The sequence below is a fragment of the Schistocerca gregaria genome, unplaced genomic scaffold (genome assembly GCF_023897955.1).
Source record: "Schistocerca gregaria isolate iqSchGreg1 unplaced genomic scaffold, iqSchGreg1.2 ptg000097l, whole genome shotgun sequence".
Lineage (NCBI taxonomy): Eukaryota > Metazoa > Arthropoda > Insecta > Orthoptera > Acrididae > Schistocerca > Schistocerca gregaria.
Window position 1 is genome coordinate 1,674,146 of NW_026061713.1, and position 25,723 is coordinate 1,699,868.

Genomic DNA, 25,723 nt, shown 5'->3' on the forward strand with positions numbered 1-25,723 from the left:
CTACGGATCGGAGCGTGGAATGTCAGATCCCTGAACCGGTCAGGTAGGTCAGAAAATTTAAAAAGGGAAATGGATAGGTTAAAGTTAGATATAGTGGGAATTAGTGAAGTTCGGTGGCAGGAAGAACAAGACTTTTGGTCAGGTGAATACAGGGTTATAAATACAAAATCAAATAGGGTTAATGCAGGAGTAGGTTTAATAATGAATAAAAAAATAGGAGTGCGGGTAAGCTACTACAAACAGAATAGTGAACGCATTATTGTGGCCAAGATAGACACAAAGCCAATGCCTACTACAGTAGTACAGGTTTATATGCAAACTAGCTCTGCAGATGATGAAGAAATTGATGAAATGTATGATGAGATAAAAGAAATTATTCAGGTAGTGAAGGGAGACGAAAATTTAATAGTCATGGGTGACTGGAACTCATCAGTAGGAAAAGGGAGAGAAGGAAACATAGTAGGTGATTATGGATTGGGGCTAAGAAATGAAAGAGGAAGCCGGCTGGCAGAATTTTGCACAGAGCATAACTTAATCATAGCTAACACTTGGTTCAAGAATCATAAAAGCACGTTGTATACATGGAAGAATCCTGGAGATACTAAAAGGTATCAGATAGATTATATAATGGTAAGACAGAGATTTAGGAATCAGGTTTTAAATTGTAGGACATTTCCAGGGGCAGATGTGGACTCTGACCACAATCTATTGGTTATGACCTGTAGGTTAAAACTGAAGAAACTGCAACAAGGTGGGAATTTAAGGACATGGGATCTGGATAAGCTGAAAGAACCAGAGGTTGTACAGAGTTTCAAGGAGAGCATAAGGGAACAATTGTCAGCAATGGGGGAAAGAAACACAGTAGAAGAAGAATGGGTAGCTCTGAGGGATGAAGTAGTGAAGGCAGCAGAGGATAAAGTAGGTAAAAAGACGAGGGCTGCTAGAAATCCTTGGGTAACAGAAGAAATATTGAATTTAATTGATGAAAGGAGAAAATATAAAAATGCAGTAAATGAAGCAGGCAAAAAGGAATACAAACGTCTCAAAAATGAGATCGACAGGAAGTGCAAAATGGCTAAGCAGGGATGGCTAGAGGACAAATGTAAGGATGTAGAGGCTTATCTCACTAGGGGTAAGATAGATACTGCCTACAGGATAATTAAAGAGACCTTTGGACAGAAGAGAACCACGTGTATGAATATCAAGAGCTCAGATGGCAACCCAGTTCTAAGCAAAGAAGGGAAGGCAGAAAGGTGGAAGGAGTATATAGAAGGTTCATACAAGGGCGATGTACTTGAGGACAATATTATGGAAATGGAAGAGGATGTAGATGAAGACGAAATGGGAGGTAAGATACTGCGTGAAGAGTTTGACAGAGCACTGAAAGACCTGAGTCGAAACAAGGCGCCCGGAGTAGACAACATTCCATTATAACTACTGACGGCCTTGGGAGAGCCAGTCCTGACAAAACTCTACCAGCTGGTGAGCAAGATGTATGAGACTGGTGAAACACCCTCAGACTTCAAGAAGAATATAATAATTCCAATGTATGAGACTGGTGAAACACCCTCAGACTTCAAGAAGAATATAATAATTCCAATCTCAAAGAAAGTACGTGCTGACAGATGTGAAAATTACCGAACTATTAGTTTAATAAGTCACAGCTGCAAAATACTAACACGAATTCTTTACAGACAAATGGAAAAACTGGTAGATGCGGACCTCGGGGAGGATCAGTTTGGATTCCGTAGAAATGTTGGAACACGTGAGGCAATACTGACCTTACGACTTATCTTATAAGAAAGATTAAGAAAAGGCAAACCTACGTTTCTAGCATTTGTAGACTTGGAGAAAGCTTTTGACAATGTTGACTGGAATACTCTCTTTCCAATTCTAAAGTTGGCAGGGGTAAAATACAGGGAGCGAAAGGCTATTTACAATTTGTACAGAAACCAGATGGCAGTTATAAGATTCGAGGGACATGAAAGGGAAGCAGTGGTTGGGAAAGGAGTGAGACAGGGTTGTAGCCTCTCCCCGATGTTATTCAATCTGTATATTGAGCAAGCAGTAAAGGAAACAAAAGAAAAATTTGGAGTAGGTATTAAAATTCATGGAGAAGAAGCAAAAACTTTGAGGTTCGCTGATGACATTGTAATTCTGTCAGAGACGGCAAAGGACTTGGAAGAGCAGTTGAACAGAATGGACAGTGTCTTGAAAAGAGGATATAAGATGAACATCAACAAAAGCAAAACGAGGATAATGGAATGTAGTCAAATTAAATCGGGTGATGCTGAGGGAATTAGATTAGGAAATGAGACACTTAAAGTAGTAAAGGAGTTTTGCTATTTAGGAAGTAAAATAACTGATGATGGTCGAAGTAGAGAGGATATAAAATGTAGACTGGCAATGGCAAGGAAAGCGTTTCTGAAGAAGAGAAATTTGTTAACATCGAATATAGATTTATGTATCAGGAAGTCGTTTCTGAAAGTATTTGTTTGGAGTGTAGCCATGTATGGAAGTGAAACATGGACGATAACTAGTTTGGACAAGAAGAGAATAGATGCTTTCGAAATGTGGTGCTACAGAAGAATGCTGAAGATTAGATGGGTAGATCACGTAACTAATGAGGAGGTATTGAATAGGATTGGGGAGAAGAGAAGTTTGTGGCACAACTTGACTAGAAGAAGGGATCGGTTGGTAGGACATGTTTTGAGGCATCAAGGGATCACAAATTTAGCATTGGAGGGCAGCGTGGAGGGTAAAAATCGTAGAGGGAGACCAAGAGATGAATACACTAAGCAGATTCAGAAGGATGTAGGTTGCAGTAGGTACTGGGAGATGAAGAAGCTTGCACAGGATAGAGTAGCATGGAGAGCTGCATCAAACCAGTCTCAGCACTGAAGACAACAACAACAACAACTGTTCTCTTTCTGTGGCCCCTGTTCGTTGCTAACACTTCGCACCTGCCTTTATCCTTCTATCCTTCTCCCCCTTAACCTCATCAGTTACTCCCTAGCACTATCCAGTTCAGCCTTAAGAGGACGTCAAACGGGCCAACTTGGAGAGGCACTACATGACATTTTAATTTCCACTGTCTATACTTTTACAAATAAATTCACAAAAGTTTGTCAGCATGGCCAGGAAGCATTCGGGATTCACACTCATAGCAGAGGAAGTTCAAAAACATAACAAAATAAATTTTTTTACATGTGAAATTTCATCATTTTTTCGCTTACTATTGGCTGCATTTGTTGCTATATGTACATGTTTCTTCACAGGTAATAGAGATTCTTTGATGAATTTTGCACAGCATACAAACCATACTTGCAGGTGTATTAAACTCTAGAATTTTTCAAATCTATTAAAAATTGTGGTAAAAATTGAGATAATTAACTACAAAATTTGATTTTTTTCTAAACATAAAGTTTAAAACGTAACAGCTCATCCATTTTTTCATAAATTAAATAGATTCTAGAGTTTCAGACACCTGTAAGTATGGTTTGTATGCTGTGCAAAATTCATCGTACAGTCTCTCTTACTTATGAAGAAAAGTGTACCTATAGCAACAAACGCAGCCAATAGTAAGCAAAAAGATGATGAAATTTCATATGCAAAAAAAATTAGTTTGTTATGTTTTTCAACTTCCGCTGCTAAGAGTGTGAATCCTGAACCCTTCCTAGTCATGCTGAAAAAGTTTTATGAATTTACTTGTAAAAGTATAGACAGTGGAAACTAAAATGCCCTGTGGTGCCTCTCCTGCTCCAAGTCGGCCCGTTTGACGTCCTACTCCCCTTAAAGGACCTTATCTTCCCTTCCTGTTCAGCTATTTTCCTAGCCCTTGAATATACTCTGCAATACCATGGAAGAGACTCACTTACCTCCCCAATTCCCTTGCCACCATATTCCCCTCAAAGTAACAATCTGTAACAACAGCTCGATAGAATCTCAGAACTAACTTTCCTACAGCAGCTCAAACATTTCTCACTTACGGTTGTTTACAATACTTTAAAAAAATTTATCTACACAATAACAGAAATATTCGATTGACTACAGATCACCAGAGTCAACATACACAGCATGCAACAGTGAGGCAATATAGTCTCTCTCTCTCTCTCTCTCTCTCTCTCTCGATTTGGCTATGCTAAACATATTCTCTAGTTTAAGCTATTGCTCAGGTTATCTAATGACAGCACTTTCGATTGAAAGCCACAGAGTCTGGCACAACTGCACAATTTTGTAAGAGTTATGGCCGTCATTAATGGCAGCATACAAAGACTGACTCTGATACAAAGCAGAGTGGGAAAACCAACTGTAAATTTCACGAATGAGGACATCCAGGTTTGTCTGAAGACATTCTGCTGCTGAAGAGACTGCTAGCTGCAAAGAATGACACAAACATTGTATCATTATGAGCTCAGGGCAGTCTTTGCACAAACTCCATTGTTAATGCCTGTCATAACAGTATCATTATCGACACTAATGCCCTTCAAATTCTTTACACTCAGCTGTTCCTCATACAATGTTTTCAGAAGACAAGTATAGATAATTCAGAGTCACATGACTGTAGCTCAGAAAAAGCAAGGAATGTAGACCTTAACCTTCAATTCCTCTAACTAAAATACACTACTGCAATTCCTAAACTCTTGGTAATGCTGAGGTCATTTAATCAATCAGCAAGTATGCTGCACCCTCCATTCCCTAAGTCTTCCAACAGTAATGTCTCAAAATGAGGGTCTGAGACAAAGCGTCTAACAAATAAAATAAAAATAACGGCTGATGGAATTTTATTACTGGGAATAGACCAGCTGAAGTCCTGCACTCTGGACATAGGATGGAGTTACATTTACTTTTATTAAAAGTTCATATTAAAACTGCCAACAGTAGAACGTGTAAACAAGCTATGTTTACATACTGACGGGGCCGAAGGCATTTGACAATATTCAACAGTATACAGAAACGACGCATGTGGCTCGGTACTGTACAGTGATTGGCAAATGTATGTTATCGAAGAGTACATTCAGATGGAAAAGTCCATATAATTAATGTAGTTAAGTTCTGTTGAGAAGAAAAAAGTAGAAAGATTTTCTGTTACCATTAGAAAGAGCTCTGGAGAGAGCAGCAGCCACAGTGGAAAAGAGTGTAAGGACAGTGCATAATGTTGTGAACAATGTTATGAAAGCCAGACTGAGTGGTCAGAAAATTGTGAGATGAAGGAAGAAACGACTGAGGAAGAAAATGAAGTGCCTCGATGACCCTGATTCGAGATCAACATCGGAAGATTGTCACAACATTATGACATTAAAAGAGAAATACCCACTCTTCGAAAGCTTTACAATCGAATGAAGGAGGATACATACATTAATTTCATAGGAAAAAGAACCACTTCCTGGAAAATTTTAAAGGGTATGGGGTTTTGTTTCAAAAATGTAAATGTAGACCAACATTTCTGGTTGAGAGGCAGGGCACTGTAGCATAGCATGCACACTTTGTAAGAACTCTAACAGGAAATGAGAAAGGCATGAAGAAACTCCTCATATACACTGATGAAGCATGGGTGCATTTACACTCAGCTGTCAATAAATGATGGCAGCACAGTGACTTACCTGGTGTGTGGAAAAATGAAAGTTCTGGACAAAGAGCAATAGTGGTTCATCCAGGAGGAGAAATGGGGTGCACTGAGGATGCAGGGCTCATCTAAGATTCAAAATCAACATCAGAAGATTATTGCAACAAAATGAACAATGAAAATTACATAAAATGGTTGGAAGAGCACCAAATACCAAATACTCCAAGGTGGAAGTATTGTGGCATTAGACAATGCACACTACCACTATGTTCACAAAAATAAAGCGCCCAACACACCAGAGGTTGCCTGTCAACATTGGCCTACAGTGTGGTCACAGTGCTTCTGATCTCCTTCTTTGGAAGAGTCAAGGAGGTTAGGTTGGATTAGAATCCATTCTCTGTATAAAGTAAGTCAGATTTTAAGCTGTCACGATGGAGTGGATACCACAATACCTCTGTGCTTGGATATGAGTGCTGCATAGTGGTCTCTGTTATTAAAGAGACCACGAACAGATGTGAATGAGCTTTCCTGTCTTGTAAAATAAAAGCAGCAAGTACCGTACACTGTTTCCTCAGTTATCAGAATAATCAGTCACGTTTTATGAATATATAAGATAGTGGCAGAAACATGCTGTTACATACTCGAAGTAATTCATGGTGATCTTGAAAAGCAAGTTATACACACTCTGTTTCACTGTCTTTATTTAAAATTGTGCAGACATACATCAATTAACCTTCAATGAGTGTAATCTAGCACACAAGTGAAAGACACGCGTAAAGTGTAGCATAACATACTCCAATAACCTACAGCACTCAAGAGTGGGAATACATACCGTACACCACATTTGCAAAACCATTTCACATTAACAGAATCACTACCCTACTGGCATAAAACTTCAGTAAGCAGTAATAATAATTTGTAGACAACTAGTAACAACCAACCAGAAAAAAGATCCAGTACAGCAGTTATACACATGTAAGATACGCCACCCATTTCACTTGAACAAATCATTTTTTGAGGTTATAATCTATGTCGAAAGTCCCCAATGAAGATTTTGCCTATTTGAATTTTGAATAAACCTGTGATTTCAGCCCACAGATTCTGAGCTATATCCTGATGATGATATTTTCATGCTCAGGATGCCACAAACTCCCTCTTTCTTGGACTAAACTTACCAGTTTCTCACACTCCATATTTCATGTGCGAGAACATTGGTTGATTCGATCAAAGAAAACAAACTTATTTGGCTTTCACCACTTATTGTCTGAAGTCTGCATGTTCAGGAGATACGATTGGCTATAGAGTGACGGCACACATAATGGCGTACTGATTTGAAATGATCAGCCGATTTCGGTCGCCGGTGGAATCCTCCGATATTGGAGCCACTGTGACTGCAGCCTAAAATGGCACTTGCAAACTAAACAGGCAATACGTGTCTATTTACGTGGGGTGTTTTGATAAATAGTTGTAGTAAGATGGCCGTAAAGATAGGGCCTGAAACTACATTTCATACTGTCAGTATAATTTGGGCAAAGGCTAAAGGCTATGTGGGAAGATAATCCACTGAATCTCTTGTGTGTGAAGCAATGGACAATATTCCCCTTTAGTGTAGATATAGTCGGTGTGGCTGGCTGAAAAGTTTTAGTAGGAAGAATTTGATAGGGACGTGAAGATGGATACAAGCCCTGAACATACAATCGTAAATTTACGATCACATGTTTTAGACACAGACTCAAATAGCAGTAATGAGGGTGTTACGACATAAGATTTTAGAACAAAGTAAAGTAATAATATTTCTTACAGGCTCATGGTTTAAAAATGTGTCTGTCAATATATCATTTGCATTCACAGTAATAACAACTTCCTAGCCTTTATTGACTAGGAATTTGTGCACTATGAATTGTGCGGATTATAATTCTGCCAAAGGAGAAGTTAAGCTATTCCCAGAGTGTTGTATGCTCTAATATCACGCGAGAATGCGGCCGGATAAATTCATCAAAACTCCAATATTTTCAAGGACAGACTCCAGTCATTGTCAAAGCATGAATTGTAAAATGCCTTAAAATGACAGTGACTGTTACTTGTTGAGATATGGGTGGTTTTTGATATTATCGGTCAGCATTTCCTCGAGTTATCCGTGGAAGATGGTTAACTGTTTGCTTATCCAGTGGATTATAAATGCAATTGTTCACCATAATGTCAAACAAAATAGTGTCACTCATAATGCCCGTTGACAGCGAAAAGTATGACAACTTACAGACAATCAAAATATCCACGGGTGTACTGCCGGTCCATAGTGTCCAACGGGCACAATATTTCGGCGATCAAACATGTCGCCATCATTAGGTGAACTGACGGACTGAGCTCCTGTGAACGGGCCGGCACGGAGATCCGTACACTATGGCTGCTCAGGGGGGACTGGGTTCGGTCGCGGCCACGGTTGGTTTAAATACCCTCCGCCCGTGGCACGCTCCCTCTGCCGTCTGCGCCCCGCGCCACGGTCGTGCGGTGGGACAGATTGCAACAGCGTCTGAGATGACGTCGGTGTGATGGCTCTGTCCGCCGTGGTCGTCACAACTATACGTTTGCTCGATTTACTCTTGATTAACCCAATCGCTGGTTCCCAAGTCTTGCTAAGATTATAGCCACAGTCACGGTTTATGAGGTCGTCATTGGTGCGAATGCGGTGAATCGGGAAAGTGTCTCTTGGCTAGTCAAGAAATAAAAATCTCGGGCACCAAGTCAGTGCGATGGAGTCCACCCAGTGATAGAGAAATTGAGAGCAGTCACAGATTTTCTAACTCCTCGGCACAGTTGTGATATTAGATGTTTTCTCGAAATGTACTCATACTACTGGCTTCTGCACTAAGGTATGTCTCATGCAAAAACTACTTAGGGTGACACCGAATTTTCCTGGAACAAGGTGCATGAAAGATCTTTCCTTGTCCTTAAAGAGGTGCCAACATCTTCTGCAGTCCTAACATTGTATGACAAGAATGCTGAGACAGAATTTCACACTGATGTTAGTGGTTGGATTGAAAATGTGGTTCTAGAGCAAATTCAGAATAGTGCTGAAAATGTGATGGCTTAAGCTTCCAGAGTACTCTGCAATTGGAAAAGAATGTCTTGCAGTTGTTTGCATCGTAACAAATTCAAGACTTATTTATTTAACAAATCATTCACTGCTGCTGTGGACCACAATTCTCTATAATGGTTGACTGACCTGAAAGATCTTTCACACTGACTGGCGACAAGGGCCTGAGACTTCAGAGGACTATTATCACAGTGGTATAATAAAGTGGACACAAACACATAAATGCCAACTGTCTTACAAGGAATCCTTTGGTGGAACACAGCAGTATGGATGCAATCTCAGTAACTGCGGCATTAAACAACATTACTACTGAACAGGGGGAGATTCAGCAATGTTGTAAACTACAGAAGCCTTGTGGAAGTAGGAACTGATCATGAGAGAACTGCAGCTAATAAACATAACATCTTACAAGAGGAAGTCATTGCTTGTCATCCCAGCCCATCTACAGACAGCTAACATGAAGTATTTCTATTATGTTCCAACACCTTGTCACCTGGCATTTGTGAAGACTCTAGACAGGATCTGACACAGGTACCTCTACTGATCTGTTAGACACTATGTGAGCCAATAAAAGGAACGCCAGTGACGGAAGCACTTTCCACCATTTACATCTGGGGCATGTGCTGCCAATTCCACCTGCAGCAGGCCCATTCCACTGAACTGGATTCAACCTCTTGGGGATGTTCTCTTACTTGACAAATGGGAAATTAATGGGCAACAGCCTTTACTGACTACAGCACCTGCTATGCTGCCAGCAAAGCTGTGTCAACTGTTGAAGCTCCAGAAATTGCAATGTTCCTTCTAGAAAACAACACCTGGATGAACTGAGTACCCCATGTGAAGAATCATTGAAAAGTTTGCTGGTCAAGACTAGTATCAGAGAGAATTTTATGTTGCGATGTCAACCACAGGATGACAATTGCCTATCAAGAAGACAACAGTGCCGAGATGTCACGCATATGCATGCACATTCTCCATATGAAGCTCTACTACAGTCCCGAGGTGTAGACTGACAATGAAGACTTCTTGTTCAAGAACACTGAAGTCCCAGTAGACGATCATGGAGCTTCGAGAGGACGGTCTACCTTCAATGCTCAACATAGATAAGAGGATGTGACAACATGACCAGAATGTGAGAATCTGCCAGTGTTGCCATACAGAGGACCAATGTCTACATCTAGATCTAATATACTGTAGCCAGTCCAATGTGAACTTCTGGAACAGCAGGTCATCATTTGTTCAGAAGAGGGAGCAATGCCACAAGCTATGCTGAATTGTAGTAAGGAGTAGTAGCTATTATCACTGGCTGGCATGCTGTGAGTCACAATTTCAAACCTCACCACCAGCAGTTATGTTTGTATACACAGGAATATTGTGCGTTTGTATGAATAGCAACACCCTTCATCCAGGAATTCAGTTCTGTTGTACTGCATACTGGTGTTCAGTGGTAAGTCTTGTACTCTACTTGACAACCCTGCGTTTGGATTTGAACTTGATTCTGGTTACTATATCAATATACTGTTTTGTATTTTACCTCTTAGATTTTTTAAACTTTGCTTAAAAATTTGATTTCAGTCACCAGTATTCTACTTTTGTGTTTCTTAGTTAATGCCCAAGATTTGCTTTCATGTGCTAGAACAGACGCATTCGTGTGAAGTTCTGTCTCAGCATTCTTGTCATATAATGCTAGGACTACAGATCTTAGCACTCTTTAAGGACAAGGAAAGATTTTTCTTGCACCTCGTTCTAGGAAAATCCAGTGTCACCCTAAGCAGTTTCTGCAAGACATAGCTTGGTGCAGAAGCCAGTAGTATAAGCACATTTTGAGAAAGTTTCATCAGCTATGTATCCTGGCTTGTCTTGTCACCCAGTGTTTTGTGCATTGTGCCACATACCATTTGAAGCTTGTTTAATTTATAACTGATGTTGATATTTTCATAGCTAATATCACAGTGTTACAGCTGAAAATGTGATCCCGTTCCATGGGTGGTTCATCTTGTTCTATTTTGAAGTGTACTAGAAATTTACCTTTGAAGGTTATTACTTTTTTTCCCCTGACTTTTTGAATGATAGTTGTTACATATTTGATTTTCATGGTGTATCATGAACTTGAGGTCATTTTCTGTCTTCTGAATAATTATTTGGTCATCAGCAAAGAGCAGTTTATTTATAAGCATAAATATATGGTCATTAATAGATTCTATTGACAAAAAAACACAAATGGTTATCTTTTGCAGGGATTAGTACATCTGGTACGGTGCAATGCTCCAGTCAATACAGTGGACTTCCTTCTGTACAAATTACCTGAACACCATTATTATTACATAGAGTATCATACATGAGCATATGAAGAAGTATATGATTATTCATTGGAGAGCAATGTTCCAGCCTGTCAAATTATTCTAAATGCACTGTCCTTGGTGAATGTTGACTTAACAATATAAGAAAAAGATAGATCACACACTGAGTTGCAGACAGTTACAACACAAAAACTGTTAAACATTTAGCTTTTGGCCATAGCCATCTTCGGAAAAGGAAACACACACACACACACACACACACACACACACACACACACACACACACACATATTCATTTACACAAGCAAGCACACCTCATGACCGCCATCTTGGACCGGAACACAACTGTCCAATAGAACGGAAGCAGCAGTCTGGAGAGAGTTGGGAAGGGGAAGGGGAAGGGACAGCATGGTAGAAGAGCACTGTGTGGTTAAACATGCAGGGCTTGCCACTAAGTCGAGCACCAGGATAGTGATACCAATATAAAAAGCTGTGCAATGATTGTAGCAGAGCTGGAAATGGCTGCTTCCACATGTGGTCCAGCCTATCGGTTTTCATAAGCCTGTCACAGGATATGAATAGGAAATGCTGTGTGGGTAGACTGGACAGGTCTTGCACCTGGGTCTTCCACAGGGAGATGATCTACATGGGAAGTGGTCGGTGTTGGGATCGGGATTGGGAGTGGCGTAGGGATGGACGATGATGTTGTGGAGGTTGGGCAACAGAACACCACTTTAGGAGCAGTGGGGAGGATCTTGGTTAGGATGTCCCTCATTTCAGGGCAGGACAATAAGTAATCGAAGCTCTGGCGATGAAGGGGCTGGTTCTTGAGGAAGTTTGGAAGATTGGGGGTGTGAGGAGAAATGGCACAGGAAATCTGTACTCCACAGTTTGCAGAAACTGATGGTTCACACGGTCTAATTTCTCCTTGTGGAAACAGCATATTAGAGCATCAGCAACATCAGAACATTTCATATTCCAGTAAATTCATTGCTATAAACCTGCTTTACTACGTCTCAAAACTAGCTAACCTTGTTATTGGTCTCTCTCTCTCTCTCTCTCTCTCTCTCTCTCTCTCACACACACACACACACACACACACACACACACACACACACACACACACACACACACACAAGCACGTACACACAACAACAACAACAACAACAACAACAACAACTCAAAGGCATGGTTGCTCCATAGTGCCAAAAATAATAAGTGTAAAAACAGAAGGCAGGAAGAAATGGAAATGGACTTCATCACCACATTTCAATATTTTTATCAAGACAACAGGCAATATATATAGCTGCGATACACCTTCAGAAAGTGAAATGAATACTTCACATAGCAATTCCATTTCATTCAACAGAGGACAAATTATTAAGAGAAAAGAGTGAAAGTGGCTTTAGAAGACACAACAAAGAAATGAAATCACAACAGAAACAGTGAATACATTAGGTAAAAGATGGAAGGAAGAAAGAAGTGAATAAAGTCTGTGGGAAAAAAACTATACTACTAGAACTGAAAAAAGTCTTTATGTTTCTGATAAGTGTCACTAGACACTATAACAATATTATGAAAAGGAAAGTGGTTACTCACAATATAGTGGAGATGCTGAACTCACACAGACATAACTCGCACACACGAGTGTAGTCTCAGGCAATTAAAACCACACTGCGAGCACCAGCACTAGTGCATGATGGGAGTGGTGCCTGGGTGAGGGTAAGGAGGAGGCTGGGGTGGGGAGGGGGAGAATTAGTAGGGTAGGGGTGGTGGACAGTGAAGTGTTGCAGGTTAGACAGAGGGCTGGAAAGAGGTAGAGGTAGTGGAAAACGTAGAAAGGTGGTGGTGAGTTACATTTGCATGAGTGTGTGTATGTGTGTATATCCTCTATTTTTGACAATGGCCAACTGGATGAAAGCTTCATTTGTAATAGTCTTTTTCTTGTGCCTATCTGCAACTCATGTCTCTGCTATATGGTGAGTAGCAACTTTCCTTTTCATAATATTGTTACATTCCATCTTATATTTTCCAATGCTTGATTTTTACTATACTCTATAAGTTATTCAATATGACGATGAAGATGAACATATTACTTAAATGTTGATTTTGCACATGATACATGTTACAAAATACAATATTTCTACTGTAACGATATTATCACGTTTGTGGGGGGAAAAACCAAAAGCCAGAAAAATTAATTTTTGTTTTTTTACCGTGACTAGCTTGGCGTAACATTCCGAAGGGATCCAAAACACGACAAGCTTCGAGAGCACACTGCACCACAACCTCTTTCTTTTTACCCTTCACAAGAGCCTCAGCAATCATTCCGTTCCCAATTGGAAGTCTGAAGAACAGTGAAAACTATTAGATAAAGCACAAATACTAAATACAGGCATAAACACAATCAGGACTTAACAACAGTCACAGTAAAAAGAAAGTTACAAACAGCTATACAAGATTTTCAAAACAAATGTTCCAAATTGTCTGTAAAGGAAAGTTTACAGTCTATGAATATGTTACCAGTTTTAACTTATGACAATGATAAAACTGTTCGAAAAATAAATGACAGCAAAATGCCGGTAGTTACTGGTAGAGGTGTGGGAGATATGATAAAAAGGAAACAACCTGGTTCAGAATTATGAATTATTTAGGAATGAAGGAGACGATTCACTGAAAAACAGAAGCACTGCGTCATTGATAGTTACACAAACTAAAGGTAGAGAGCTTCACTAGCTTTTGGAATGGACTTCCTTTTTCAAATCTGTAGAAAAAGCATGTACACAAACATACGCACATACTCACAGCAAACGTCTGTCTTCCTACAGTGTGCTCAATCGATCGAAAGCTATCTAAGCTGTGCACCTTTCATTCGGGTATCCATCAATGACATAGCGCTTCTGTTTTTTGGTTAGTTGTCTCCCTTATTCCTAAATAAAAGGAAACATCCTTTTATTTGGGGGCAGGGGAGCTAGGCAATACCAGAAAAATGCAGCAGTAATGTGTGGGCAAGTGGAACTGTAAACAACAATGGAAAGAAGATTACAGGAGGGGGACTTTGTGCACAAGGGGGATGGAGATGGGGGAGATGGTGATAGTGATAAAGTAGCTTGTCTCTTTCTTCTCTGTCATCTTATTATTTTTAGGGTTATAGATTCAAGTAGAATGATATTTGGGCCAATCAGAGAGAGTATAAAATGGAGAGCGGCAATGGCAAGAAAAGCTTTTCTGAAGACAAGAAATATGTTAACATCGAGTATACATTAAGTGTCAGGAAATTTTTTCTCATAGTATTTGTATGGAGTATAGCCATATTTGGAAGTGAAACATGGACAGCAAACATTTTAGACAAGAAGAGAATAGGAGCTTTTGAAATGTGGTGCTACAAAAGGATGCCGAAGATTAGATGGGTCGATCACATAACTGAATACAACTGGGGAGCAACAAAATCTGCGGCACAACCTGACTAGATGAAGGGATGAGTTGGTATGACATATTCTGAGACATCAAGGATTCACCAATTTAGCACTAGAGGGAAGTGGGATGGGGTAAACATCATAGAGAGAGACCGAGACACGAATACAGTACTCAGAGTCTGAAGGTAGGAGGTTGTACTAGTTACTCAGAGAGAAAGGGACTTACACAGGGTAGAGTAACAAGGAGAGCTGCATATAGGCCACTGCCACCGACGCCAACTGAGCTGTCACAATCTCAGTATGTCACATCCGGACTCAGCTCGCATTTCACCTCAATATGTCACACATTGCTCTAGTCTTCCACAGTGACAATCATTGCCTCGGACCTTAGCTAGCTGTGAGGGAGCAACAGTCATTGTATATAGCTGTGATACAGACATGGACAAGATTCGAGAATTAGTACATGTTATTTGATTGCTGTTAACCATAGAACTTCAGACTGGACATCACTGAAGTTAAGTACTCCATTGGTTCCTGAATAAAGTGTATTTTAACCATGTGTGCTTTTTGTGTTGTGGTGAGGGGAAACCGGCCACCCACCTATCATACCACCCTCTTCTCATCTGGCCAGGAACCACAAAACATTAAATGAGGGCACAGCCGCAACAAAACTGACAACTGGAAAAACGTGAACAGCAATTTACCTCACTACAGCAGCAAATAGCAGTGTTGTCTATCAGAAACTAGAAACCTTCGGCAATTGCATCATTTCCATTACTTACAGATGGCGATGACGACTGGGAAATGTACCTATGTCACTTCACAGCATAAAACCTTTCAGGTTAAACCATAAAATTATTGTTAACTTTACAAGCGCTGCCAGGTATTAGAGTCATGGGTTCAAAGACAACAGCAAACGTGATCCAGGTCTTTTATTAAATATGTGAATTGACGGTGGAGGGAGGAGGGGAGGAGGAAGGGGGGGGAGGAAAGGAAAGGGACTGTTGACGTAAGCTGCATCAAGACATTATGTGGAATCAGTGGTGACGAGTGAAAATATAACTGATGGGCAATGAATCCACCTTCTTCAGTGCGTATGAAAAAATATGCTCGACCTCCTGCGAGAATATTTGCAAGCGAGTGCGGAGGACATGGAGAGGTACTACAGATATGTGGTGGTAGATGAGGGTGAGGGTTGGCTAAGAGGCGCGCTAAGATAGTCTACGCAGTTGCACCAAACGTCGTGTTCCAGGTGGACAGTGGTTAATGCAACTGCTTAGTAAGAAGAATATCCTGGGTTCAAATACCAGTCCACCACACATTTCCACTCATCAATGTTGATTCCACGTAATGTCCCAATATAGCTGACATCAATAATCAAATCCATTCCCTTTCCTTACCTTTCTCCCCCCTCCAACTTCAATTTACATATAATTTATCACAAGTGAGGATTCTGTGTGGTGTTTGCTATTTCAGACATGTCTAAAAGAACAGACATCATGTATTCACATAACTTTTTGCTAATTTTTGGCAATGAGGGCCCTCCGAAGGTCACTGCCTGAGATAACAGACAACTCAGTTTTCAAAATTCTGTAAGCAGCAAGGGGTACAACACCTTCTAGTGGCACCAGTCCACTTCTAATGTAATGGAGAGGTGGGAGGGTCAGTGCGCACTTTCAAGGAGAAAATGGGGAAAATAACGAAATCCTCTCCACCAAGAATTGTGGACCTTGCCGTTGGTGGGGAGGCTTGCGTGCATCAGCAATACAGATAGCCATACGGTTGGTGCAACCACAACGGAGGGGTATCTGTTGAGAGGCCACACAAATGTATGGTTCCTGAAGAGTGGCAGCAGCCTTTCCATAGTTGCAGGGCCAACAGTCTGGATGATTGACTGACTTGGCCTTGTAACACTAACCAAAACAGCCTCGCTGTGCTTATACTGTGAACGGCTGAAAGCAAGTGGAAACTACAGCCGTTAGCTTTACTATATGGTTAAATGATGATGATGTCCTCTCGGGTGAAATATCCCACGGGTAAACTAGTCCTCCATTCGGATCTCCGAGCGGGGACTACTCAGGTGGACATTGCAATCAGGAGAAAGAAAACTGGCGTTCAGTGGATCGGAGTGTGGAATGTCAGATCCCTCAATCGGGCATGTAGGTTAGAAAATTTAAAAAGGGAAGTGGATGGGTTAAAGTTAGATATAATGGGAATTAGTGAAGTTCAGTGGCAGGAGGACCAAGACTTCTGCTCAGGTGAATACAGGGTTATAAATACAAAATCAAATAGGTGTAATGCTGGAGTAGGTTTAATATTGAATAGGAAAATAGGAATGCGGGTAAGCTACTACAAACCGCAGAGTGAACGCATTATTGTGGCCAAGATAGATACGAAGCCCACGCCTACCACAGCAGTACAAGTTTATTTGCCAACTAGCTCCGCAGATGACGAAGAGATTGATGAAAATTTAATAGTCATGGGTGACTGGAACTCGATAGTAGGAAAAGGAAGAGGAGGAAACACAGTAGGTGAACATGGAATGGGAGTACGGAATGAAAGAGGAAGCCACCTGGTAGAATTTTGCACAGAGCATAACTTAATTATAGCTAACACTTGGTTCAAGAATCATAAACCAGGTTTTAAATTGTAAGACATTTCCAGGGGCAGATGTGGACTCTGACCACAATCTATTGGTTATGACCTGTAGATTAAAACTGAAGAAACTGCAAAAAGGTGGGAATTTGAGGAGATGGGACCTGGATAAACTGAAAGAACAACTGGTTGAGAGTTTCAGGGAGAGCACTAGGGAACGATTGACAAGAATGGGGGAAAGAAAAACAGTAGAAGAAGAATGGGTAGATTTGAGAGATGAAATAGTGAAGGTAGCAGAGGATCAAGTAGGTCAAAAGACGAAGCTAATAGAAATCCTTGGGTAACAGAAGAGATACTAAATTTAATTGATGAAAGGCGAAAATGCAAAAATGTGGTAAATGAAGCAGGCAAAAAGGAATACAAACGTCTCAAAAATGAGATTGACAGGAAGTGCAAAATGGCTAAGCAGGGATGGCTAGAGAACACATATAAGGATGTAGAGGAGTATCTCACTAGGGGTAAGATAGATACTGCCTACAGGAAAATTAAAGAGAACTTTGGAGAAAAGAGAGCCACTTGCATGAATATCAAGAGCTCAGATGGAAACCCAGTTCTAAGCAAAGAGGGGAAAACAGAAAGGTGGAAGGAGTATATAGAGGGTCTATACAAGGGTGATGTTCTTGAGGGCAATATTATAGAAATGGAAGCGAATGCAGATGAATATGAAATAGGAGATATCATACTGCGTGAAGAGTTTGACAGAGCACTGTAAGACCTAAGTCAAAACAAGGCCCCGGGATAGACAACATTCCATTAGAACTACTGATAGCCTTGGGAGAACCAGGCCTAACAAAACGTTAGTGAGCAAGATGTACGAGACAGGCGAAATACCCTCAGACTTCAAGAAGAATATAATAATTCCAATCCCAAAGAAAGCAGGTGTTGACAGATGTGAAAATTACTGAACTATCAGTTTAAAAGCACGGCTGCAAAATACTAACGCGAATTCTTTACAGACGAATGGAAAAACTGGTAGAAGTTGACCTCGGGGAAGATCAGTTTGGTTTCCGTAGAAATGTTGGAACACGTGAGGCAATACTGACCCTACAACTTACATTAGAAAATAGATTACAGAAAGGCAAACCTACATTTCTAGCACTGGTAGACTTAGAGAAAGCTTTTGACAATGCTGACTGGAATAATTTTTTTCAAATTATGAAGGTGGCAGGGGTAAAATACAGGGAGTGAAAGACTAGTTACAATTTGTACAGAAACCAGATGGCAGTTATAAGAGTTGAGGGGCATGGAAGGGGAGCAGTGGTTGGGAAGGGAGTGAGACAGGGTTGTAGCCTCTCCCTGGTGTTATTCAATCTGTATATTGAGCAAGCAGTAAAGGAAACAGAAGAAAAATTAGGAATAGGAATTAAAATTCATGGAGAAGAAGTAAAAACTTTGAGGTTTGCCGATGACATTGTAATTCTGTCAGAGACAGCACAGGATCTGGAAGAGCAGTTGAACGGATTGGACAGTGTTTTGAAAGGTGGATATAAGATAAACATAGACAAAAGAAAAACGAGGATAATGGAATGTAGTCGAATTAAATCAGGTGATGCTGCGGGAATTAGATTAGGAAATTAGATGCTTATAGTAGTAAATGTGTTTTGTTATTTGGGAAGCAAAATAACTGATGATGGTAGAAGTAGAGAGGATACAAAATGTAGACTGGCAATGGCAAGAAAAGCGTTTCTGAAGAAGAGAAATTTGTTAACATCAAGTATAGATTAAAGTGTCAGAAAGTCGTTTCTGATAGTATTTGTATGGAGTGTAGCCACGTATGGAAGTGAAACGTGGACAATAAATAGTTTAGACAAGAAGAGAATAGAAGCCTTCGAAATGTGGAGCTACAGAAGAATGCTGAAGATTAGATGGGTAAATCACATAACTAATAAGGAGGTATTGAATAGAATTGGGGAGAAGAGGAGTTTGTGGCACAACTTGACTAGAAGAAGGGATCAGTTGATAGGGCATATTCTGAGGCATCAAGGGATCACCAATTTAGTATTGGAGGGCAGTGTGGAGGGTAAAAATTGTAGAGGGAGACCAAGAGATGAATTCACTAAACAGATTCAGAAGGATATAGGTTGCAGTAGGTACTGGGAGATGAAGAAGTTTGGACAAGATAGAGGCCGGCTGGGGTGGCCGAGCGGTTCTAGGCGCTACAGTCTGGAACCGCGCGACCGCTATGGCCACAGGTTAGAATCCTGCCTCGGGCATGGGTGTGTGTGATGTCCTTAGGTTAGTTAGGTTTAAGTAGTTCTAGGGGACTGATGACCTTATAAGTTAAGTCCCATAGTGCTCAGAGCCATTTGAACCATTTTTTTTGACAGGATAGAGTAGGCTGGAGAGCTGCATCAAACCAGCCTCTGGACCGAAGACAACAACAACGACAACAACAACAACGAAATCCACACCATCAGTAGATGCCCTTACATTGTACAAAACCACATTGATGGCAGGGAAGAGATCACCCGAGATGCTTCCAGCAGGCAACCTCCGACTCTCCTCACTCTGCTGTCACTGCTGGACTGCCACTGAGCCTAGGCTACCATCTGCAACCGGTGCCAGGCAGGCACTGTGGCATCGGCTCAATTGTTCAGGCTCTGTCTGACCTGTGTTCTGGCCTCGATCTGCAAATCACGAGGCAACCTGTTATATAAGATCACTGCTAAGAGCAACATGCTAGTCACACCAGGGGTCACCTCTGGAAATTCCAGACATACCGTATAACCTGTGGCTCCAGCTGGATACGAAGCAGCTGCGATCCGATGCTCTGTCATCTCTCACCGGCAGTGGACCCCCACAACTAGTGAATACTAACTGGGCTCTATCATTCACAACTCTATCTGTTTCAAAAGCAGCTGACCGGCATTCCACAAATGACAAAAGACCCCATCATATCTGACACGATCTGGTCGATCAGTGTGATGATGTAGATGTGCAGAACCTCTCAGATCTGTCACTTCCCTCCCCACATCTGAGATCGGCGTGGAACAAATGAGGCCAATTTCATATGTCATCCTGGTTGAACAGGAGGGTGTGGGGGTGGAGATGCTGTAGCCAACTTCAACAAAACCTAATATCTAATTATAGGAACTTTTCTTCTAGTTTTAACTAATACTACCTCCTATAGGAGTACGTGATCCATTTTTAAATGCCATGCACTTTAGTTGCACTTAAGGAGAAATATACAGTCTCTCCTTGCACAGAATAAATATACAGTGAAAAATCCCAAAATGTTTGCCCCCAATAAGTAGAGACTACAATATGATGAAGTGGTATTACCATTAAAAACCTAAATAGGACCAATGAGTGAGGTGATGTAGCAGTTATTGCAATTAACTCATATTTGGGAGCCAGATTCAGTGCAGATTTTGCTGGTTTCCTAAATGAACTTAGGCAAATGATATCATGGTTTCTTCCATCAGTCACCCTTTCCCCATTGACACATTGCTCAATAACTAATAACGATGAGGTCAACAATACGTTACAGGACTTGTAGCAACCAAATAATACACAAAGCCGATCCAAGTCACATAACTATGACTTTATTCACAACAACTGAACATTGGGACTCCACAAGATGCAAAACGCTGGTGTGTGTGATATAGACTAGAAATAGAACAAGAGATTCAATCGGCAATGGTCTGCACATACGTAGGCACGGGCCGTCGGTAGACGGAGTGGAAGAGACCGATCCGTGAGCACGACTTCTACTGGTGTCCTCTAGTGGCCAGCTCGCACCGATACAGTTGGCGAGAGATACGGGCAGCAACCCACATTCGGTGCACTCGCACTCATGTGCACTGGTAGCAGGATACGGCACACCTCTCCCTCACGAGAAACGGGTGCCCAGTGGACGGAGGAGATGTCGGTGGCCTGGCGAGACACACGTTCGTCAGATCCACAGCGGTGGCAGCCCTTGACAGTGGAGAGAGCGAGACGGTGTGCTAGGCAGGCACCAGAGCAGAGGGCCATAAAGTGCAGAGACGCTGTCACGCACGGTGCCGGTGGGCCCGCATCGCACCTGGTGACAGCGCCGGAGAGGAGGGTGCTGGCGCCATCTCTGAATCGTCATTGTCGGCAGGCAGGTCCCAGTGTGGACAAGATGGAGCTGGAACTCCGTTGTGCTCCTCGTGAAGAAGGCAGTCGATGGAACAGGTGCTCCTCCACAGTCGGCAACAAATGGCTCGTGGCACAAGACAGTGGGGCGGACTGCGGTGACAGAGGCCACACTCGTGAGCAAGTAGCTTCTGGCAGAGAGGGGAGGCACGACACACCGAAGTGGTGCGCTACCGGCCTGTCATCCGTACGGATATCAGAAAGGCAGTGGTGGACAATGGTGGCTGGTATCCACTCGGGCCAGCAACCGAACCCTCGTGCCCACACCGGCAATCCGGCACAGAGTGGCCAGACGAACCCGAGCGTGACAGGTGGGATGCAGACCGTAGAAGGTGGAGGAACATTATTTTAAGTGGCTGTCGGCCAGGCTCTGCTCCCTCACAGATGAGAAGTGACAGGTGGTCAGCAAACGGAGAAGGGCGTCCTCCAGGAAGGAACCCACAACAAAATTTTTCATTTGAGACTCCAACGTTTGCACTAGTCATTCTACATAACTCTTTGACTGAGGGTGGAATCGCGGAGCCATATTGTGATGAACGACATGATGGAAACAAAACAATTGAAAGGTGTGAGAAATGAAATGGGTCCCATTTTGGAAACTAAGGTGTAAGGCAACCCTTCAACACAGAATCCCTGAAAAGTTTATGAATTGTCCTCGACTGATTTTGATGCACACCTGAGAAAGTAAGAAAAGGAGGAAAATGCGTCCACAACCAAGAGCCAATAGGAATTGTAGATGGGACATGCAAAGTCTACATGAACGCATTCACATAGCTGGTGTGGAGCAGGTCTAGGGCATGGAGATGACCCAAAAGCTACCTTTTTTCAGTCAAACTGTTCACAAACACAATAAAATAGACAACCCTGCCATCAATCTCTGGCCAAAAAACATGTCTCCTAGCTAACAGTTCTTCTTTAAGTGTTCAACCCTGAGGTTGGTTTGCAGCAGAGCGCCATTCCTCTCTTCTGTCTGCCTTCCTCTTCATTACCACGTATATCTTACATCCAACGTCATTCACGATCTGTTGCATGTATGATATCCATGGTTGCCCCTGCCAATAGCTCCTTCTGCTATTGTTCCAATGATGACGTGTCGTAGGATGTGCCCTACAAGTTTGTCTCTTCTTGTTTGCATGTGCCTCCACAGAGATCTGGTTTCCTGTACTCTTCTAAGCACCTCTTCGTTTGTTACTTTGTCTCTCTAGCTGATCTTCATCATCCTTCTATAGCACCACATCTCCAGGCCTCTAGCCGTTTTCTCTCTTCTTTTCCTATCATCCAAGTTTCATGCCCGTATAGGGCCACACTCCAAACGAAATCTTTCATGATACGTTTCCTTATTTTCAGACTGATGTTGTTGCTGGTGAGTAAGTTCCTTCTCCGGTTAATGCAATTTTGGCCTTTTGTATTGTGGTCACAATTTCTTTCCGGCTTCTACCATCTCTTGTGATTTTGCTTCCCAGGTAATTAAATTCGTCTATCACTTCCAGGTCCTCTCTTCCAATTCTCATTCTCAAAGGTTCATATTCTGCTCCTGTACTGCATACCATCACTTCAGTCTTTTTCTTGTTTATTCTCATTCCATACTGAGAGCATAGAACTTTTTCCATTGTTTTGAGGATTTCCTCTAGATCTTCTTTTGTCTCCGTGACTATAGCAATATCATCTGCATAACATAGCATATCTATCTTCTGTCCATTAATTTTGATCCCCACCTCAGTAGTTTCTTGAACTTGGTCTATAGCTTCCTGGATGAAAGCATTGAATATAAGAGGAAAGAGAGCACATCCTTGCCTTACCCCTTTTCTAATGTTTCCTTCTTGTTCATGGTGACAGTTCCTAATCACTGCCACCTCATTCTTATAGAAGCTGAGTATCACACAGATGTCTTTGTACTTTACTCCACGTTTCCTCAGCACTCTGAACATCTCTTGCCAGATAACGTTATCAAATGCCTTTTCCATGTCTACAAAGGCAATATAAGTTGGTTTATTTTTCTGTCATTGCTTTTCGATAACAAGTCTCAGTGTCAGAATCGCCTCTCTTGTTCCCAATCCCCTTCAGAAGCCAAACTGATCTTCACTCCGCATATCCTTCTTCTCTTCAATTCTCTTCAGAACTATTTTTATGAGAATTTTTGATGTATGTGATATTAGGCTTAAGAGTTCGGTACTGTTTGCATTTTGTAGCTGCTGCCTTCTTTGGTATAGGAAATATGATACATTTCTGCAAGTCTGTTGGTATATCTCTCCTGCTTTATAGGTGGACCTAATAAGTTTAAGCAGCATTATTTTCATGCTGTCACCAGCATTCTTCATTAGTTCTGCAGGGATGTCATCAATGCCTGTTGCTTTGTTGTCCCGTAGTTCTTTTAGAGCTCTGTCAAATTCTTCTTGCAGAATGTCATCTTCGTCTACTTGCTCTTCTCTTCCTATTAATTCCTCCAAAGGAGGTGTTCCGGTGTACAACTCCTCTATGTATTCTTTTCATCATGTCTTCACCAAACAGCAGTTTCCCCTCTTTATTTTCTATTGTGCCTGAGAGTATTGTTTTACGTTTGTTAAAAAATTGATTTGCTGTTCTGTAGGCTAAATCAGTTCTTCTGCTTTGCATATTTTCTTCCACTTCTCTGCACATTCCTTCAGGAAAATTTTCGTTTGCTTTCCTAGCTTCCCTATAAACTAAATTCCTTAGACTTCTGTATTCAGCTTTTTCTTGTTCATCAGTTGCATTTTTGTATAATCTCCTGTTTTCTATAAGCTCAATAATATCTGCTGTAATCCATTTCCTCTTGATTTTGGGTTCAGTTCTTCGCACTATCTTTTCTGTTGCTTTGTATATACCAGATTTAATTTGATTCCAGTCTTCATTTACTCCACCATGTTGAAACTTCTTAGCTAGGTTATCTGTTTAATGAGCATAGCGCTTTGCCAGTCCCTCAGTTTTCAGTTTTTCTAGTCCGCATTTAAGTTTTACTGGGTTCTTCTTCAAACGTTTGAATCTCAGTGAACTTTTCATCAGGACTAGGTTATGATAACTGCCTATTTTTGCAGATGGATGGCTCCTGCAATCTTTTATCTGGTTCCTAAAACGTGCTTTCACTAGACTGTAATCAATCTGTTGTCTCCTCAGGTCTCCAAAGGCCTTCCCTGTGTATCTTCTTCATTTGTGATGTTGGAAAAGTGTGTTTGCAACAACTAATTGGTTCCTTGAGCAGAACTCGAAAGCCGATCTCCTCTTTCATTTGTTCTTCCATGTCCATATTTGCCAACAATTCCTTCCTCTAGTTCTTCACCCACAATCGCGTTCCAGTGCCCCCTGGCAATCAGGTTTTCATCTCCCGTAACATTTCCCATCGCATTACTTAGTTCTTCATATATTTCGTCAAAGGTGGCATCTTCTTCTTTGGATGTTGGCATGTATATTTGTATTATCACAGTGTCCTTTGGTTTAGTTTCAAGTTTGACTAGTATTATTTGAGAGCTACATTGCACATACCCCTTGACACATGAGCCATAGTTTTTCCTCAAAATTATTCCAGCTCCTACCATTCCTGGTCTATCTTGGTCAGTTCTGGTGTGAATGACTCTGTATTCCCCAGACCAGAAATCACACAGTTAAGTGTGTGAAATTCCCAGTGACCCCAGTAGAGAAGGTGTAGTACCTCATGCCCCAGTGTGGTGGGAATGACTACTGCAGGAGAGAAATCTTCCATGGACAACAGCAAAACACTGTCAAAAACAGAGAGGTGATACTGTAAAGAAAATTGGTTGTGCAGGGTGTCCAAAGCCCAACCTGGAAGTTTATCTGGACAGCCCTGTTGAACAAACTGAACCACCCGGTGGAGCACTGGGTTGAGAGCAACAGCAGTTGCTATGGGTGAGCTCGTACATGGAAGACCCTTGACTGCAGCCTGTATTTCAGTATCGATATGGAAGCAAAGCAATTTTTCATGATCAAAGATGGCACCAGGAGCCATAGGAAGTCAGGACAAGGCATCTGCATTGCCATGTTTAAACACAGGCCAATACTAGATTTTGTAATTGTAACAAGACAAAAACAGCACCCAGCACTGTAAGTGATGTGCTGCATTGTCAGGCAAGGAAATGTGATGGTTAAACAAGGAAAGCAAGAGTTTATGGTCAGTAATAAGGTGGAACTTGGAGCCATACAAGAAACATGAAATTTCTGGACAGCACAGACTATATGGCAAGAGCCTGTTTTCCGCTTGAGGGTAACACTGCTGGGCCAGTGAGATTTAGAGGTGAAGGCAACAGGTCGTTCAGAGCCGTTGGCTTATCAATGGGCTAGGAGCGTGCCAATATGCTGGTCCAGAAAAGCATGTTCACAATCCTGGCTCCAGCAAAACATACAATCTTGTGTAATAATGCATGCAATGGGTGTGCCAATGTGGCTGCCCAAGGCAGAAACTTATGGTAGTAGGGTATCTTCCCTAGAAAGGTCTGAAGCTCCTCCATGGATGGGGGGTGAGGCATCCTACGAGACATCAAACCCAAATACAGAATAGAAGGTTGAAAAAAAACTGAGATTTTGTAAGGTCAAGCATGCAAAC

At 41.6% G+C, this 25,723-nt stretch overlaps 1 pseudogene; it reads right to left on the reverse strand.

Moving 5' to 3' along the window:
* Positions 1–25,723, reverse strand: part of LOC126301747 (kanadaptin-like) — a 227,418-nt pseudogene that overhangs the window by 75,641 nt on the left and 126,054 nt on the right.